The sequence below is a fragment of the Aythya ferina genome (genome assembly GCF_964211825.1).
Source record: "Aythya ferina genome assembly, chromosome: 2".
NCBI lineage: Eukaryota > Metazoa > Chordata > Aves > Anseriformes > Anatidae > Aythya > Aythya ferina.
This window is the reverse complement of record NC_140297.1, coordinates 39,472,957-39,492,637: the sequence shown is the minus strand read 5'-3', so window position 1 is coordinate 39,492,637 and position 19,681 is coordinate 39,472,957. Positions and strand designations below refer to the sequence as shown.

At 35.3% G+C, this 19,681-nt stretch overlaps 1 long non-coding RNA gene across 1 annotated transcript in view; it reads right to left on the bottom strand.

Moving 5' to 3' along the window:
• Positions 1-19,681, bottom strand: part of LOC311431702 — a 163,150-nt gene that overhangs the window by 32,545 nt on the left and 110,924 nt on the right. The window contains exons 4-9 of the long non-coding RNA XR_014689584.1: positions 10,419-10,536; positions 7,553-7,718; positions 7,214-7,315; positions 6,499-6,542; positions 5,634-5,837; positions 3,020-3,129 (exon numbers count right to left, since the gene is read on the bottom strand). This is a non-coding gene — a long non-coding RNA (uncharacterized lncRNA). The remainder of the gene's footprint in view (positions 1-3,019; positions 3,130-5,633; positions 5,838-6,498; positions 6,543-7,213; positions 7,316-7,552; positions 7,719-10,418; positions 10,537-19,681) is intronic.

The following is a 19,681-nucleotide window of genomic DNA, read 5'->3' as shown; positions in this document are numbered from 1 at the left end:
TTGTGAAGACTGTTCTCCCCTGATTATTTATTTATTTATTTATAATTCCTAAGGTATTTAGAAAGCAAGGATTTGTTTTAGGATCACACGTCTTTGTTATGGAGATGCCTTTACTCTAATGAAAACTGTAAAGAATCACTCAGGCAATCACTAGAATTGTTCATGCATTTAGCTTTGATCTGTTATTCTATTGGTAAATATTGAGTTGTTTCTTGATGCTCATAAATCAGAGCACTGTCCATAATTTCTGTTAAAAAATAAAATAGGACATAGAGGCACCACTAAACCATTAGCCTAATTTTTATACTCACTTCTCAGGGATTAGATGTGTCTTAGCTTGTCACTAAGGCAGCACGCATAGATCTTGGAAGTGGATTTGCTTTACCTGTTCTGCCACCTTGTCAGCCCTGTAAGCATATTTACAGCCAACAAAGCATTCTGTTGCAATATTTCTACGGTTATATGGTAATATGGTATATTAATGCAATCTGTTTTCTGCAATTTTGCATGTAATTATGAAGTTCAAAGGGTGTATAACCTTACTAAAGAAAAATGTTCTTTAAAGCTGTGACTGTGATGTTCTTTTGGTACTTTTTTATTATGTCAATAGATTTCATATAACATAGAAAACATACAGCTAGCTGTGCTTTCTCTGGAGGCACATGATCACAGACAGAAAGAAAAAATGCCACTGTTAACACAACACATATTGTACATACAATTCTGGAGCAGTTGCATTAATCTTATATTTGAATCATATCAATATATGATGTATGTTTATGGGTGGGAGGGGAACCAAATCAATGTAAAACTCAACAACTGTGCCTCTGTCAACTCAGAACTGACTCAGGAAAAAATGGAAATATTATGATCTGGGAATGTCAGCACATATTGTAACCACATGGTTAAAGAACGTGAGCTGATGTCTTTTATCAAGGCTTGCTAGGCAGTTTTTTGGAAGAGTTTGGTCTCTTTTTCTAACCACTTTGTATACAATTGTTTTAATGACTGAATGGAGGCATTGGTAGTCAAATTATGGGAAGCAGTTTTTCTATCCTGGGTGATTTTCTGAGATCTAAACATTATTTGCAATGTCAATAAATAAATAAATAAATAAATAAATAAAATTCAAGCTAGGACAATTTAAATGTTCGGTTACAATGAAGCATTGTGAAATGTATTATTTAGTTCTAAGTCTTCAGTTTTACATTTTCAAATAATATCTATTTTGAAATAGCTACCCAAAATCATTGGTATCAAATTACAGGACTTTTAAATCCAGAAATACCAAAACTGGCTTTAATTTGATGGCTTTTAAACATTAGCTTTTTTTCTTTTTTTTCAAATTGAATTTGGTTTTATCTCATCAGTACTCTTTCAGATGATAAGAAAAAAAAAAAGTTATAAATAAAAAAGCAACAAAGAAACAGATCATCTGAAGTACTGTAAAATTAACATAGCCTCCTACCTTGAAGAAATTAGCAAAGCAATTGAAATCATGAAGAATGTTAAAGCTCCTGGACCCAGCAGAAACATTTAAATTTGGAGACATGAATCATATTTAAATATGGAGTTAATTATACAAATTCTTTAGTGGCATATGGAAAACTGAATGGTAATTATAGTTCATTACTATCTACATCAGTAAAGGCAACAATTCAGATTTGGCAGCTACCTTGCACATCAGTGTGCATGGTGTCTGGCAGCCTAAGCAAACATAAGATTTTATCTCTGGCTGCACATCTCCATCAGATGTAAACTATCTATGTAGTTGTATGATTTGAGGCACAAATAAGGTACAATTGAGGTACACTTTGTAGTTAGCAGTTACAGAATGAACTGCACTGGACTTCTAACACACATACATGAGTGAAAACAATAAATGTCAGTAGAACTGGAGTCTGCTATTTACTACCTTTCCTGTAATCCCAATCCAATCCTTAGTCTAATCCCACCATAAAAAGCATTAATGTGACCAAATTTAGATCTATGCTGCGCAGAACCAGTCAACGGGAGGATAGAGTGCTGTACACTTAACCTGCTATAGACATCAGCTTAAAGATATGATGAATAACCTTTTGACCTCGTTGTCTACTTTTACTTGGCAACCCTTGACCAGTAAAAGAACCTAAATTATATCTTTCCAATGTCTGTCTGATCATCATACACAGATTTTGTACATTTCTCCTGTCATGCATGATGTGAAAGAAAATTATGTGACAACTCATCGGCTATGCCCATTAATACAAGGAATCTCATCTCTGTCATGCAGATACACTTGTTGTTATCTGGAAATATGGTGGATTTAGCAAATTCAAGAGAAATCCATGAGGTGTGATGTCCTATGTTATGAGGAATACACTCTAGGAGCATATGGGGACAAAATGACATTTACTAAGGCAGCTTAACTGGGGAAGTAGATACACACAAAACCCTAATTACAAAAAAGCAAATCAAGGGTATATACAGGAAACAAGATGAACCAAGAAGTTTAATTGGCAGCATACTATTGCAAGCTATCAATTTATGTTATATCTTGACAGTGTACTTTTGAAAGATGCTTATTCATCAAGCAGTTGACAGATAGCATTAGCAGAGCTTCAGTATCTTTTGGTCATGCCTCAGGAAGAGCTTAGAAGCAAAATAGACTCAAATTTCAGATCAGATTTAAACACTAAAAATTTCTTGCTGTTGAGGTGCATACAATAGATTTGCTATCAATAATGTATATAGCTCCCAGACAAATTTAATGTGTAGCTTTTGTAAAAATCTCAACAAAATAAATAAATAAAAGAAAATAAATACATTTTAAAAATGTGGTAAACTGTGTGCATGTGTTTTCCTGTGTTTACAGTACAGCAGAAACAAGAATATTAGAGATTTCTTATTCAAATAGTACAGACGAAATAGACTTATTCAAATAGTACAGGATGAAGGGATTTAATAACTATATGTCAAAATATAGACAAAAGGGTTATTACCTTTAAAGGTAAAAGATTTCGTAACTTTCCCTACTTACCCTTTTTGTGTTTAGCCTGAGCCACTGTATGCCCTTCTCTAAAAGGTTTAGGCTGACGAGTGAAATTCCCAGTTCAGGCTCCTCTGATGGTGTTCAGGTGCACAAAAACTCTGAACAGTATTTAGGGTGTTAGTCAAGGTGAATTATCTACTGAAGTATGTTAGATGTTATAAGAAGTTGTTTACATGTTATAGCAAACTTGTATGAGATTTGCAGTTGCATAAAGTATACAATTTTTGGTGCCTGCATGTTGTCATCAACAAAAAACAACAAAGCAAGATTTCAGCAAGGTTTGCAAAATTCTAGTGGGGTGAACACACAGTTGCCAAGTATGAGCTACATTTTCTATCTACCTCTGCTATGAAAAACTAAAGTAGAGAGCTTTGAAAAGGGGCAGTGTCTTCAGCAGCTTCAGAGTTTCCAGTGTCCTCCGATGACATATATATATATATATATATATGTATAATAAAGAAAAGACTGCTTTGTATCAATTAGCTTGTTTTAGTCATATGCAAAAGCCACAGTAATACTACATCCCCACTGATTACAGCAAATTGTTAAACAGCAAGTTTGGGTTTCAGTGAATCCTAATTTTTCCAGGAAGAGAGATAGATATTTGAAAAATTTCTAACCTATTCTGTTTGATCAAAGCTTTTGGGCTCATACAGTATCTGCTTTTTAAATTTTTTTTTTTTTTTTTTTAATTCTGCATGTGAACATTGCGTTATGGATTGTTATTAATAACAGATCACTAATCTCCAGAGCTCAACAATTATCTCAACCCAGAACATCCACTTTGCCCTTCAAAATCCATCCTTTCTCTCAATAATAAACATCTAAAATAACAGCATAATTGAATGAAATGCAAAGGAATTATTTATGTAATGGAGACATCTTGTTCTCATAAATTATTGAATACAAAATAGCTGACAACCTGTTGAATTTTCCTAGGGCTGTGCTAACTTTCTCTTTATCAAATTTATTTATGATTTATGAAAGTAGAAGCATCAGGGTAATAATGATAATAGAACCTGGCTTGCATACTGAAAAAGAAACTTCAGTGAAACCAATATTTAGAAGTTTTAAATTAGATCAAGCTATTCTGAGTTTTATTGTTGCTGTTTTTTTTTTTTAGGTTTTCAAATATAAAATTCCAGGTGATTTTTTCCCCAGTCATATTTCAACTGTTCCAAAGTGGGAGGGGGGAGGCTAAGAGGCCTTTTTTGAAAAAAAAAAAGTCACCTTTTTTTCAATACTTTGGTAGTTCAATATACAAAGAGGCTATGTTGGGCTCCATGCTAATGTTCCCCTTTTACTCCTATTTCTCCCAAAGTTGCTGGCCAGAAATGCTGTCTGTAAGCTATCATTGAGCCTTTGAGCCTAAAACAATGATCTGCTATCAAGTTTCAGGCTAAGCAAAAACAAATGTACATCTCGGAATGCATTTGGAACTGTTCAAATAAAATCTATGCCACAACAGTATTAGGAGAGTGGTAAGACCTTTAAAATATGATATATTTAATATTCATAAACCCTCTTGCACTTCAGTTTTCAGAACACTATTTTATTGCATATGGCAATATTATACCAATATCCTTTCATGTGCTTGCTTATTTGGCTTGTGAGGAAAATTACTGCACTAATGTATTACATAAAATATTGGTATTCGTTAATTCATACAACATAAGCCAACAACCTTCATGATTTTAAAGTAAGTTCTAAAGGAATAAACAAATGCCCACAATTCTAGGAGAAACTCCAAATTTTTTGAGTGTTACTTTGTGATCTCAGGCTGGTTATTTTCTGCTGGCAAAAATAAGTCTGAGGTAAATGAGTGATATTGACTGGCCTTTCCAACAGTTGTTTGTCCTTGTTGGACATCAATCTCAAATTCTGTGTTTCTATATATTACTGTAAGAGGAAAAGTATTTTTTAAGAACAACTAATATACAAAGCCAACTATTATCTGTTTTCAGGGTTGCATAGATGAGAAAACAGGAGAATAAGTAGCCTGTTGATCCATTTATAGTTGGAGTCAGGTAACAATAAGATGACTGAAGTTTAGTGTGGGGAAACCCAACAATAAGATGGTGGGCTGGAGGGAAAAAAGGCAGATGAAGATGGATTTCTTGAAGGCTTTCTTAGTTCTGAAAATATCAGTTATTAATTTCAAAGCTCACAGCCTAGCTTTGACTGTGAACAATAACTTGCTATTAGATAACAGTAGAATAGGAGAGGATTTTTCCCCATACAGGAATGTCGAGGAGGTTGCAGTTGTTTCTTTCAGCTGTGAACTTTGCCACTTACTGTGACACACTCTATCACCAGACTTCAAAAACCACTTAAGGCCCAAAGCAGATGTAGGAAGCAGTTTATTATCCTGTACCTCTCAATCAGAGCACCTTGGAGAACACAGAAGGTTATGATGCAAAATGGCACTGTAGTGCTCAGTGGCCACTTTTGCACTTTTGCCTGCTGTGGATAGAAAGACAAGAATCCCTTGGACACCAGCCTGTATAAAAGGTGGCTTTTCTACTGGCACTGCAGCATTTAATAGAGCTGTTTCAACTGGAATCTTGTCATGTCAAAAACCAAGGATCTATGAGAAGGATACTCTTGGCAGAAATTTTTGGACTCTTCAATTTTCTCTGCCTACAGGCCCAATGACCTCCTGAGAGTCACAAATGGTCTGAGGCTCCTTAATGGGGGAAAAGAGATATATTTCCAGTTGTTGGTAAAATGCCTTCTTTTGAATTATTATTTTTTTGTTGTTATGTGCATTGGCTTGCTGAGCTTTTAGTGTTTCTGGATGGCCTGTCTGTAAGAAACAAATTGCCAAGGCATGATTTAGCACCATGTTTATGAATGACATTTTGGGTTAGCTTTTCTGTATAGAGAAATACAAATAAATAAAATAATTGCAGATGCTACTTGCAACCTCATATTGGATATACCACTGAATAATTCCATGCAGGAATGACAGAGTAAATACTGGGACATTTCAAACTGAATGTATAATTACCCATGTTGTGCTCACAGTTGCCTGTACTGCACATAAAAATATATAGCTTGGAAAAGAGGACTCCAAGACACTTAGTCTTTATTTAGTAATTATGGTATGTCGGTATGTCATAGTGTCATAGCTGTTGGAGGCCCCAGTAAAAAAAAAAAAATAAGAAAATAAAAATAAAAGTAAGGCTTTGAATCAATTAAAGCCCTACACGCAGTACAGCAAAAATGGGGAAAATGGAAATTAAATTCTTCTGCACTAGCAAAAGGAAGCCTTCACTTTCCCATGTACTGGATGTTCCCCATGTTGCCATCTGTACAACACTCAGTAACACTATCAGGTGTTTAGAATATTCCATGAGCTTTAGGGTTGAGTGGAACTTGATACTGAAAATTTACTATGTCGTGTGCAAAGAACAGGAAAATTGAAATATATCTGATAGCTTTGCTGAATGAGAAACAATCCTGGCCTTGAGAAAATCACCATCTTCTTCAGCCTGAGACTGGCAAAGATCTGCAAAAGAAAGCAGGAGTGCTAGGCAGCAATCACAAGGCTCTTAACATAACTACCGCTGTAGATGAGGGTGAAAGGTGGCAGGACACTCAAAGTAGCCCAGCAAGCAGAGTCTAAAGGCAACCTAAGGCTGCTCTGGGCATTTGGAGAAGGGCAGGCAGCATCTACTGGGTGGCAATTTGGGGAATGTGGGGGCCAGAGGACCCCCCATGGGGGCCAGACCTAGCTGACCTTCTTTACCAAGTGATCAAGAAAGCACAGACAAAGAAGAATGTATATCTAATGGTAGCTTTTCATCTGTAGTGAGGAGAACAAATAGAGAGGCAGCAAAACCCTACAGATGGCAACAGAAGAAGCCATGAAAAAATTAAAGCTGTGAGATCCGTAATAGAAAGGGGAGAAAGATTATACACAAGGTAAAAAGAAAAAAGGAAGAGTAAAGAAAAAAAAAAAGTGAGAGAGAAAGAGGAAACTGATGGCTAGTGTGATTTTGATGGCAGCAGTCCATTGATTTGAAAGAGCTGGAAAAGAAATGCTTTAAGATATATAAAGTGCTCTGAGCTCCTCTGAGGGCCTGAACATGGTGAGTGTGATGTGTTTTTCTTCTGTCCTTCTGCCTACTGGTGGGAAGATAAACTATGAAGAGGCATGAGATAAAAGGAGCTACTTACTGTGCTAAAATGTGCAAAACCGAGACCAGATCTCAAAGATTAAATGAAACAAATCAGCTTCTGTGGCTCAAACTGATTGCTGAACAGGAATGAAATGGTGCCCTGAAGGGAAAAATGAAGCAGTTCAATAACTCACTATTTCAGTCTGAAAAGCTTATAGAAGGTAAACAACATCCTGACATTGAGGCCATGGTAGGGAACAAAAATGCTACAAGAAATGAAATTTGCTATAGCAAGACATGTTCAATCAGAGTCTAAACCAGAAAGGAGTACTGTGGGCTGTGGTTTGCAGCACAAGTCAAAACATCAGCATTTGGAAAACAGGATTCACTGTCTCACCTTGTAACAGTTTGCAGTGCTCTTCAGCAAGCCTTGTCAAGGAACCTCTGTTGGAGAAGCCTCAGATGTAAGCAATTATTAAGTTTGGCATCCACTAACAGAGCAAGGTGGCCCTACAGGAAGTAACAGCACTCAGAGAGGCATTGGCCTCCTGGATTTACACACCCTGAATGGGAGGAAGAAATGAGAAATGAGCTGGGAAAGAAATGAGCTGCTGGATATGCCTGTTGGTTTGGAGTTTAGAATATTAAGCAGAAGAAATAAGCAGTAGTTTTCCTAAAACAAATCATGCTCTTTACTTCAGTGAACTTCCTCACTTTCTTACATCTTTATCAACTCAGAATTCAATAAAACAATAATAATTATGGGGTAAAATAGCATATAGTCATAAATAGGGCTTTTCCTTGCTACAGTTATGAATGGAAATATCTGCAGAACATTTATGGCTGCTGGGCATAGCACAGCAGCAGCAGTCCCATGCTCTTGGTCTCTTCAATTAAATGTATTGAATTAAATTCAATAACAAATGTTAAATGATAGGTTAAAAAGATTCATTTATTTGGTGTCTTATATCATGGGCCTAATGGAAGAATACCTGTCAGTGCACTATTTCTTAACATTTGATATTCTGTATCTCTTGCCTTTCATAATTTAATTTTCTCCCATGAATGAAATGAGAACATAGGAAGTGCCATAATATACATGCTTGTTTTATCAAACCTATATTTTCATTTGCACAGAAAATTCACATATTGGATTAAGTGATTGCTAAAAAGAGCACGTCATAAGATGTAATAAGTATATAAAAGATAAACCATAATTTTTTAGTATATTAACAATAAATGGTTAGTTGCACTCTTCTAATCCTTTATACTTGCATTGTTTAATTTACTTGTAAGTGAAAACTGGTAATAAAATATAGTAAGATACTGCATTGAAGTTATAGAATGTTGATTTTTAATTAATAATCTTATAAAATATAAATTAGCATGGTTAGCAACTCACTTGAAATCTAATTAACTTGCCTTGGCTATCTTGTTAAATGGCTGCAATACTAAAATATTTTTTACAAGGTTAACATATTAATAAGATTGTGGTTATGCATTTCTGCTCATTTAATTATATTCCAAAACTTATTTTATCCTTAGATGAGCATTAAACATCAATTCAATAAGCTCTGCTTTAGCAAATCATTTGATCACTGACATAATCAGATTTATTAATTCCAAATTCATTATTAAGTACTTTTAGACTTAATGTTCATTTCATATTTTACTGTCACAGTGTATAAAGACTTTTAAATATCTTCTAGATGTGTTTCAAAAAAAGGAAGAAATGAGTTGGTTGAGGAAGAGGGGACGTTTGGTTACCTTTCCTTTCTTGGAGTAAAAGTTAAGTAAGAAATTTACTGTCACATTTTGTGACAGCTGAATCTGAACCTACAGGTGAAGTGAATCTCTCATTATGAAGGGAAGTCTGGAAGTATTGGTTTCTTTAATGCCAAGAAAGCACAAACAATCATTATGAGTCTTACTCCTAGATTATTTTTTTTTTCCCTGTAAGAATCACTGAGCATAATTGTATTATGTTTACCGGGCAGATGAAATGTTTTTTAAGACATTAAATAAATTCTTATGTGAACTCCTGGGGTCTCCATTTGAGATATGTGAATATGAAATAGTGAAGAAGCATACGAGTGACCTTCACATTTTTTAAATGTTATCATCATTTTAAAGAGTTAAATTAAATGAGCAAGCATTGTACTAAGGTGATTATATTCTCTTCCTCCTCCCTTTGAGACTGATTACAAGGGGTCCTCTGCAGTCTCACTGAAACTTAACAGGTTTCACGTAGCTCCAAGACTAGAAATGTTAAACCTCATAAATCATAATTTAATCTTTCCTTGGAATTCAAATAGTAGAAGGTACTTCTCATGTTTCTGAAATTAATTGTTTCAGGGACATCCTGAACATTACTACAGATAAAAATATAGTCTAGAACATTTATTCCATAGTCACTAACCACTTTCAGTGAACAAGAACAAAAGAAACATACAAAAACTTATCTTTTTTAGTTAATGGAGCTGTGTTAAGTTTTCCTCAAGAAATGAGAGGATCTTTTTAGTGAGTACTACATGTATAACCATCTATTATTTTGTAACAGGTGAACGTGCGTTCCTCTGGCTTACATGGCTTCTTTCATCTCAGTACAGCTCTGCCAATATGCTTCATGTATAATTAACTAATAATTTTTCAAATTTTTACTTTGGATGATGGTTTTGTCCTCAATTACACACACAAAATGTACATGTAGAGATACTTGCTTAAAAATGTAACTCCATCAAATGTTAGCAAATGTGACTCTGTGCATGAACAAGAAATAAGTGAAAAACAGGAAAACTATCCCATAAATTTAATTTTAAATGTCATTTTTAGTTCTGTACCAAGAAACCTTTTACAGTTTTATGAAGGATGATCCTCAAGCAACTGTTTAATAAAAATAATCATTTAAAGCTGAATGAATTTTCCATTAGAAATTATCTATTTTCTGAAATTCCTGAGGATGATTATTTTCTATTTTCAGAATCAATCTCAAACATTTCTGTATCTTTTAAGAAAACCATACAAACACATAAAGAATAATGTTATTCTTAAATTTTACTTTCAGTTCTTGCATATAAGTAACTGTGACTTGTGAGGAACAAGATAAATGTAAGCTCACAAACAATAATTTTTTGATATTACTGCATAATAAAAATGCTATACATAATTCTTGTGCAGTTCATCTAGAAAACTTGATTAAAAGATCCTAGAGAAGGAAAAGTATCATGCCTAAAATTCTATGGGATTACATGAGAATGCATTACCTAAATTCCTCTGTAGCACTGATTCCATGAAGAAAGAAATGGGTATTGGTTGACTGTGCCATTGCCATAATTTTGTGCAGACAGGTCATGTGGCTGTATGATGGATGGATCTTTTATCCTGTAAAGATAAAGATGGTGAGCTCTAAGCATTTCTGAGCTCTAAGGGTTTATTCTCTGCATTTAAGAACAATGGGAGCTGAAAGGACACATCCCTCAGTAAGTAGATCATAGACCATAACTCCTGATTCATATACATTGAGCATGAGTATCAATGTGTTCCTTCCACAGTGGTAAACAAATGTCATGCAGAAAATAACTAAGTAAATAAAAAGTGGAGATAGAGGTAGCCAAAAATATGATAAATCTTGGACCAAAACAATCTTCATTCCATCCCAAAAGTGTGGGTTACTTCACATGGTCAACATTGATGTGTTATATTTACAGAGATTTCTTTATTTCAATACTTTTTGCATCTGTAAAGGGAGTGCCAGACATACCAAGCAGAGGAAGGCATGAAGTGGAGACAGCTCAGAATATGCAAGAAGTTGCAGTAGGGAATCAAGCTTGGGCACTGAAGACAATACCAGTCCTCAATGAGCCAAAAGGAAGCTTAGGTTTCTGTTCAGATCAGCAACATGTAATTTCCTCTGGCTTCATTTCATTTACTGGTGTGTAGCCAGTTGATCTCTGACTTTGTACTGCGGGTGAACACAATTAACTCAATGTGTTACAATCTTAATGTGTGTTCTGAGCTCTATTAGTGTGTTTCATTATAACTCCTGAAAGATATGTCAATTAAATAAATTAGTACTGTAGAGGAACAGATATGTTTCAGAACCAAAAATAATGAACTAATGTAGGAATTTTAAGGCCAAAGAAATTTGGCCCTTGTTATGCTGAAAGAATGGACATGTACTTCGTATTGAATAATTAGAGACTACACCCTGTGAGCATGAATTTGCTGGGATGAAAGACTATTTCAGTGATAACATAAAAAAAACTTCATTGTATGTCACTTAAATTAGAGAACCAAATAGTTATAAATGATATGAAATTTAACTTTGCCCGTCTGTTTTTAGTCAGCCTTTCACCATTTACATCTGTCTTATGGGACATGTCAAGTTTTTCATTCTTTACTCTTTTTTTTTTTTTTTTTTTTTCGAGTCCACATACTAAAATACACTTGTTTTGTTATTTTCTGGAGATTATCACAGAATCACAGAATGTTAGGGATTGAAAAGGACCTTGAAAGATCATCTAGTCCAATTCCCCTGCTAGAGCAGGAACACCTAGATCAGGTCACACAGGAAGGCATCCAGGCCAGTTTTGAATGTCTCGAAGTAATCATGTGATCAAAGTACTTCAGGATGCAGCAAGTACTTACTTTTATCATAAAACAGATTTTCAGGATTAGTTTTAGAAAAGAAAAAGAATAAAATAATAATAATAAGGTGTGAGCTTTCCACCAATTGAAATCCCATCTGATCAATCATAGAAACAGAAAATCATTAAGGTTAGAAAAGACTTCCAAGATTATCTAGTCCAACCATCCCCCTACCACCAATACTACCCACTGCTTACATGTCCCTAAGTACTACGTCCAAACTTTCCTTAAACACCAGTTTAAGGAAACACTTGTTTCCTTAAATACAGTGACTCTACCACCTTCCAGGGCAACCCATTCCATTGCCTAACTACTCTTATTGAAAATAAATTTATCCTCATCTTTATCCTGAACCTCCCCTGGCACAACTTGAGGCCATTCCCTCTTGTCTTATCACTAGTTATCGGTGAGAAGAGGTCAACACCCAGCTCCCCACAACTTCCTTTGAGGGAGTTGTAGAAAGCAATAAGGTCTCCTCTGAACCTCTTCTCCAGACTAAACACCAGCTCCCTCAGCCACTGCTCATAAGACTGTTCCAGACACTTCACCAGCTTCGTAGCCCTTCTCTAAACATGCTCGATGGCCTTGATGTGCCATTGATCATGTAGTGAGGGGTCCCAAACTGAACACAGTACATGAGGTGCAGCTTCACCAGAGCTGCGTACAGGGGGAAAATCACCTCCCTGGTCCTGATGGCTACACTATTCCTGATACAAGCCAGGATGCCGTTGGCCTTCTTAGCCACACGGGCACACTGCTGGCTCACATTCAGGCAAGTATCAACCAATACCCCCAGACTAAGGAAGAAAAAAAGCAGCTGCTTTTGTGAATAATCTTCATATGTTCACTTTTTCATCCAAAACGTGTGCTGGTCATAAAATATGTTTTCAAAATAAAATGTGTTAAAACAAAACAAAAAGGGCTGCCCTATCTCTGGTCCACATAACCTTAAAGAAAATAAATGAGAGTAAATAGTTCATTAGAGATTAAATTCTCCTCTACCTTTTCAAGAAATTTACTCTTTGCATGTTTCTCTACCTAATCATAATGTATGTAGTAGACATAATATTTGGTATGAATGAAGAGATACGTGTCTTATCCTGAAGATATCATGAGCTCACACATATTTTCAATCTCAGCTAGAATCTATCCTTCCCATGCTTCCTACTTCTGTAAGAAGCCCAATTAATTTAATTAGTCTGATGATGAAACTAACTGGTCACTATTGGGTACATGATAACATACATGACAATCTGAAAAGCAACTAGCCTGCCTGTTTCTTTGGAACTCATCTCCAAGTTTTAATTTTTGAACATTCTAAAATTTCTACCCTAGCAATTATAACTGTCAAAGGTAATGAGTTAAAATGCCATGAATAATATGTATAGGTCCTTTAAGGTAAACAATCATCTTTATAATTATTTATTAAATAATCACTGTGAAGAGAGCTCAATCTGAGAAAAGATTCAAGTCTAAAAGGAAAAAAAAATGCTGATACATAAAAAAGCATACAGATCACATAAACACAAAATATTACAGTGGAGAGGAAGACAGAAATGCAATGGGAGTTCAGATTGTTTCAGCTGTGAGTTCTTCACTGGCCACAGAACAGGGTGGAACCAAACAGTAGTAATTAGGTCACATTGTTGAGAGGATAATAAAAGAATAGTTCAAGCTGGTAGAGACAAAATCAAAAAGGCCAAATTCCAAAATAGATGCATTTAGCAAGATAGGAGTAACAAGGACCACTGTAGAAATGCATTAATAGTAAGAAGCAAGAAGACCAAGGAAAGTGTTGGCCTACTTTCTCTGTGAAAAAAAGGAAGCTAATTGCAGGTGATATTGAGAAGAACAAAATGTCACAGTCTTTTCTGAGACAGTCTTCACTGGAAAGGTCAATTTCTGACTAGATGATTACTGTAGCTGATAGGAGGGAAAAACAAGCAAGATCTTCAAGTAGAACAGGGACGACAAAATGTAGAGGGTATTGGAATAGTCAGGGGGTTGTCAGATCTCTGAGAACAACCCCTTCCCCACAGGAAAAAGGACTTGGGGCTGTCCCCAGCCCAGTCTGTTCATCATTGTATAAAAAAAAAAATGGAAGGGGGGGGAGAGACAGTTTCCTTTGGAGCGGAAAGCAGAGGAGCAAGGCAATTACAGATTAGTCAGATTTAAATCCATTTCCCAGAGCAAATTTGAAGCAAACAACTGAGCTATTTGTAAGCCTGGAAAATAACAGACAAATAACAACCAGGATTTGTTATGAAAAATCATGTCAAATAATATAATTTGCTTTGTCAGATTAATAGATCCCGCTGATTGGAAAGGAGCAGGAGATTTCTTGGGGTTTGTTGCCAGCAGCAAGGCTTTGATGCCATCTCAACAAGATAGAAAAAAAGCTTTAAAAAAAGATTTAAAAAAGCTTTTGGAATTTGTGCAAAACAAGTTGGATAGCGATATGCAAGGAGTAGTTATCTACCAATTCTCTGTGAAAATGAAAAGAAGGTATCAGATGGGGCTCTGTAGAATCTACTGCATCTACTTCTATCCAATACTTTCACTAATGAAGTGCATGATGTAACAGAAAATAGGTTTGTTAAGTTCCAAGATGACATCAGACTGGGACAGTAAGTGTATTGGAGGACAAGATTAGAATACAAAAGGGCAATTCATGATAAATTCAAGAAATAAGCTTAAAATAAAGGCTGAAAATCAATAATGAAGTGTGCAATGAAAATCAATTGAATAATAAAAGACATGGGAACAACCAGTTAAGGATCATTTCTGAAAATGATCTAGATTTAGAGAAGAGCACAAGCTGAATCAAGAAGCTATTGCTGCTATAAAATAAACAAATATATATATATATATTTATTATTATTTTATTTTTTTTAAAAGAATTTACCCTCAAGAATCCTGGACAAAGCCTATCCTTTAATTTTGGTTTAGGAAACCTTCAGCTATAGGGATATGCAATTTAGGGCATTCCATTTCCAAAAGATATTCACCATTAAGGACAAGGAAACCAGAGAGCAGTAGAAATGTTCAGATATCAAAAAATATGATCTGTTGGGAAAATACTTGAGTAATGTATTTGAAAGATAGGAAGAAGGAATAATACAAATGATACAAATTTCAAGTGTATAAAGAGCTACTAAAAAGAAGAAAGCAACATCTGTTTTCAACAACCCTTATGAATAGAACAAGAAATAATGGATTTAAATGGCAACATAAAAGACAAAGCCAAATAGTAGGAAACATCACTACAGTGAGGGTAGCGAGAGGGTTGAAATAGATTGCTGAAGGGCCTGGGGTGTTCCATTGCTGAAGTTCTTTGAGAACTGGGTAGACAAATTCCTGTAAGGAATGACCTGTCTTTCCTGCCAGCATATGGACTGGTTTCTCTCTTGAGCTTCCTTCACTTTCCTCTGCAATTTCCCTGTAGGCAAATCATTATGAATATTCTATATTTTACATTGACTCTGTTGGAACAAGATATGAGGAAAACTGGAGCTTCTAAAGCCTCAGGTCTGGACTCAAAGCAGTGATAGGTATAAGCCAAAGACTTATGTTTCCCAATGTTTCTCTAAAATGTCTATCTTAAGCAAAGTTTGCCTCAAGGAGGACAATGAAACCACCTAGGGCTTTGAACTTTGGTTGTTTAGGGCATTTAATCTCCTTTCACCCTACCCTTGCACCCAATGGGTATTGTCCATGTCTATATAGCCTATGTATACACAGCCTATATATACACAATAACATATGATCTCTCTCTCTCTTACTCTGTTGTGTGTATGCATCGTATATATACCAAAATGTACATACGTACACTCAATTTTGTCCAAAGCACAATTCAGAGTCATTAAATTATCTTTTTCTCCAGTGATTATAAAGCAAACATATATAACATCATTTATTAATTTAGATAGCTATATTTGACAGTGTAAGTACCTCCCCACACCCAATATTTATTTAGCACTAAAATTGTCTGCAAGAGAAGTACATTTATGAGCACATGTGAGGTGACGAAATGTTTTCAATCCAAAATCTCACTTGTATATTATTTATTAATAGTAAAATAACCCTATTCAACATTCATGAATGTTTATGAGACAAATGTGGTAGGTCTTTCCTCTATACTAGGAAATGTGGTGGGAAATCACAGATCTCTGTGCCTCATGTGAATTAATCACATTAAAATTCATAGGCAAACTGAGTCTGAAATCTGTCATAACAATTTCTAAGGACAATAGTTCTATGGCTTCTTCAAAAGAGAAATCATACTTTACCATTAAAATTATTATTAATCACAGGTTTTAAGTCCTTCTCTTTTTTTTTTTTTTTTTTTCTTCATTTTTAATACACAAAGCCAATCATATTTTAGGAGGCTGGTGCATCTGTCTTTATCATCAGCACATCCATGTCTGTCCAGATCAATTTTCCATTCACTTGAATTTTTCTAAATTTCCTTTTCTGGTCATATAAATTCATGAAGGTTTGCTTACTGACCTTCCAGTCATTGAAGAATTTAGACGTAGAACACACTACACTTAACTCCTCTGTTTTTTTGTCCAAACTAGGTTGTCCAAAATTTCCAGAAGTCAAATATACTAGAAAGAGACTGGTATATTAATTGAGTATGTTGAAAAAACAACAGTGAAACAATGATTAGCCTGTGGACAAAGGAGGAATGTACATTCCTTCATGTGGTATAGCATTCCTCATTGTGTGCTTTATATAAAAACATATCCAAAAGTCAGTTGCAATTTACAATTTTCCCCAAGAAAAATAATGATTGATATAACATTTATTTTCAACATTGCTTAATTTCAAGAAGTCAGCTAAAGTCTGAGATGTCTTTCTGTCTTCATGTTTCCTAGGAAATGTAATTTTGTGTTACAGATATGACCATATCCTCTAGCCACCACAAACTCCTAAACCAGAAGGGAAAACACATTGTGACACAGACGATGTAGTCTAGGAGAAGCTGGCTGTAGAAAAAGGGTTTGATACAACATAGCAGTTTAAGAAGATAAATGTCAAATTCAAACTAACTCAAAATGAAATTTAATTTAACAAATACAATTTTTAAAAAATAAGATATTATTAGTCTTAAGTTCTTTAGCAAAAATTCAATTGTACATTTATTATCAAGGTTCACATGAAAAAAAGAAACCATTTTAATTAGGTTATACTTCGAAGAGAAAAAAAAAAAAGATTTCAAACATTTCAGTAATTAAAAGGGGAAAATAATGACAGCAAGACCTGCCTAGTATTATGCTGAGATTGTTTTATCAATAGAAAGATGGTGATGTGGCAAGATGAGGAATGAAAGTGACTTCTAAATATAGAATCTATTGTTAAAGATAGTGAGAATGTAACGCTAAGAGTTGTCCAGAGTGAAGGTCTTTTAAAATTATCAAAGAACTGGGATTCAGCTTGGACATTTTTCCAATGATAGAAAATAGTAAACCAGCTGAACTGAGAAGCAGAGACACTGATTGCAACAGAGACACTCCATATGGAGGCACTCCAATGGAGACATTCCTTTCTCTTAGAAATGAGACAGAAAGGAGAACTCTTTTTTTCAAAAAAAGGGTTGCTATGGAGGAATCATGAGAATTATGGTCATGGGAATATAGAGGAATCATGAGAATTGTTCCTGTACTTTGTCTAAATGCACTACTGAAGAATATTCGTAAATTTCACTGAGCTTTGTTAAGCCCTGAGAACCCAGCTCTACAACAGGAAGCCGCCTCCTTGGCAATATCCATACTTGCATGCCCAGATAGATGCCCAGAAAAGGAAGCAAAGTTAACCCAAGATTTTTACTAGTACATAGATATGCTGAGTCATGCTGACAACTCAGGTTTAATAAAACTGAGAAGAAAGTTATTGCATTCATCTCTTATGTTTTCCCATTTTGCTTTATGAATACGAAAAGACTATCTTCGTTGAATGAAAAATATACCTACATCTTGACCTTTCCTAAGAAAGTAATTCTTGATTTCCATTCACAAAATTTGGAGGAAAGAAAAAATATTTCTTTCATGTATATTTTTTCACAGTGCAAGAAGATACAGATTGGTGTGTTGGGCAGCATTAGAGGGGAGAAATAATGTGTTTGTGAGTGTGTGTGTGTTCTTCTAAAGGGAAAAGAGGAAGTTTAAATGTTTAAGGATAGACAAACCATCTTGAAAAGGTACTTCTGCCATTTGCAAATGGAGACCTATATGAGCCCTAGCGGAAAACCAATTCAGACTCACTAGTGTTGAGTAAATTTTGGTCTCAAAAGCAGTTCAACATATTTACTAACATATTTACTGCACAGAATGACTTTTAATTTCCAACTCTGAAGCTGAATCGTCCTGTGTTAAAACCAAACTGTGATAAGATTACATAGTAACGTTGTTACACCATAATTAAGACTGGAAAGTGGAAAATAAATTTATGAGTAGAAACTGGAGATAGTTAGAGCCAAAAATTAATGAGCTAAGTTGGAATTTGACTAGGACATGAGGATGTAAATGGTATGAATTATTTAATTACAGTAAACAGCTAAAATGCACTTCTCATTTAAGGGCTTCCATCTTTAGAGGGTCCCAAAAGCTTGACAGGGAATCTTTTTCTTATTCTACTAGAGAGTAAAGTGCTGTACACTGAATCAGCACGTGTAAATCCTGAAAGAGAGCTCCATCACTAGGCTGAACCTGCCTCAACCCAGTTACCTTTGGAAACAAGTAGAAAGGTCTCCTTTCACAAGGGGACACATTCCTATCTTGTATTTCATTTCGGAATCTTTTATTTTTTGGCTGCATATGGGGTTACTTAGGTGCCTCTTCTAAGCAAGGAAGCTATGGATCAAATGTCTGAATTCTTAACTTTAATTTTGAAGGGAAATACCTATAATCTTCTGAGAATAGACCTTTTCATCTTTTGAAAACTTGGGTACGGTGTGGAAATAAACAGAGAATTTGAAATTGTTCTACTCTACTGCACTACTCCTATTTATAAAAGGGTTATGTTGTGCCATTCTTTAAGTTATTATACTGCTAAGGCAAGAACATGCTGCTAGCAACTGATTTTTGATATAGGTCAAGGCTAACTGTACTGTTCCTAAAATCCTTCAAGCCCTAGTAAGGCAACTGTCTTCACATTTTGTGATAACTACCAGAAAGGTGGAAAGAACTAGGCTAGAATAGTGCAAGACATGGTGGGCATGAGATTACAGGATCATAGAATGGTTCAGGTTGGAAGGAGCCTTAAAGACCATATAATTCCAACCCCCCTGCCATAGGCAGGGACAACTTCCACTAGACCAGGTTGCTCAAAGCCCTATCCAACCTGGCCTTAAACACTTCCAGGCATGGGGCATCCACAGCTTTTCCACAGGAGCAAAGATGTGGTAAAACAAATCAATAAATACTGATGCACTTTGATCTATGAGACATTCATAGGTTTCTAATTTCGTGCTTTTAAGCTCTTCTCCAAGCACTGAAGATTGAAATTTACTCATCTTTTATAGAACCGCAGAACAGTTAAGGTTTGCTGGGACCTCTGGAGATTGCTTAGTCAGCCCCACTCTTCTCAAAGCTAAATCAGCTAACTGATTTTTGCCTCTACCAATGTCCAGGTTTCAGAGCTAACTAGGTGTAGACAAAAATTGAGTTTTGTTATATGAGCACAGGCTTGAACATAGACTCTTGAAGAATACAAGTGAAAAGAGATCTCATAGAAAACACCAGAAACCCAAATTTACTGCTCAGGTGGCCACTACCAGAGGAATGGGAATGTTTTGTGGTAGCTAGCTTTGATGGAGCCTGTTCCTATACCCCTCTGGTAATTATGGTCTACTCAGTGTCCCTATCAATGCTAGAGG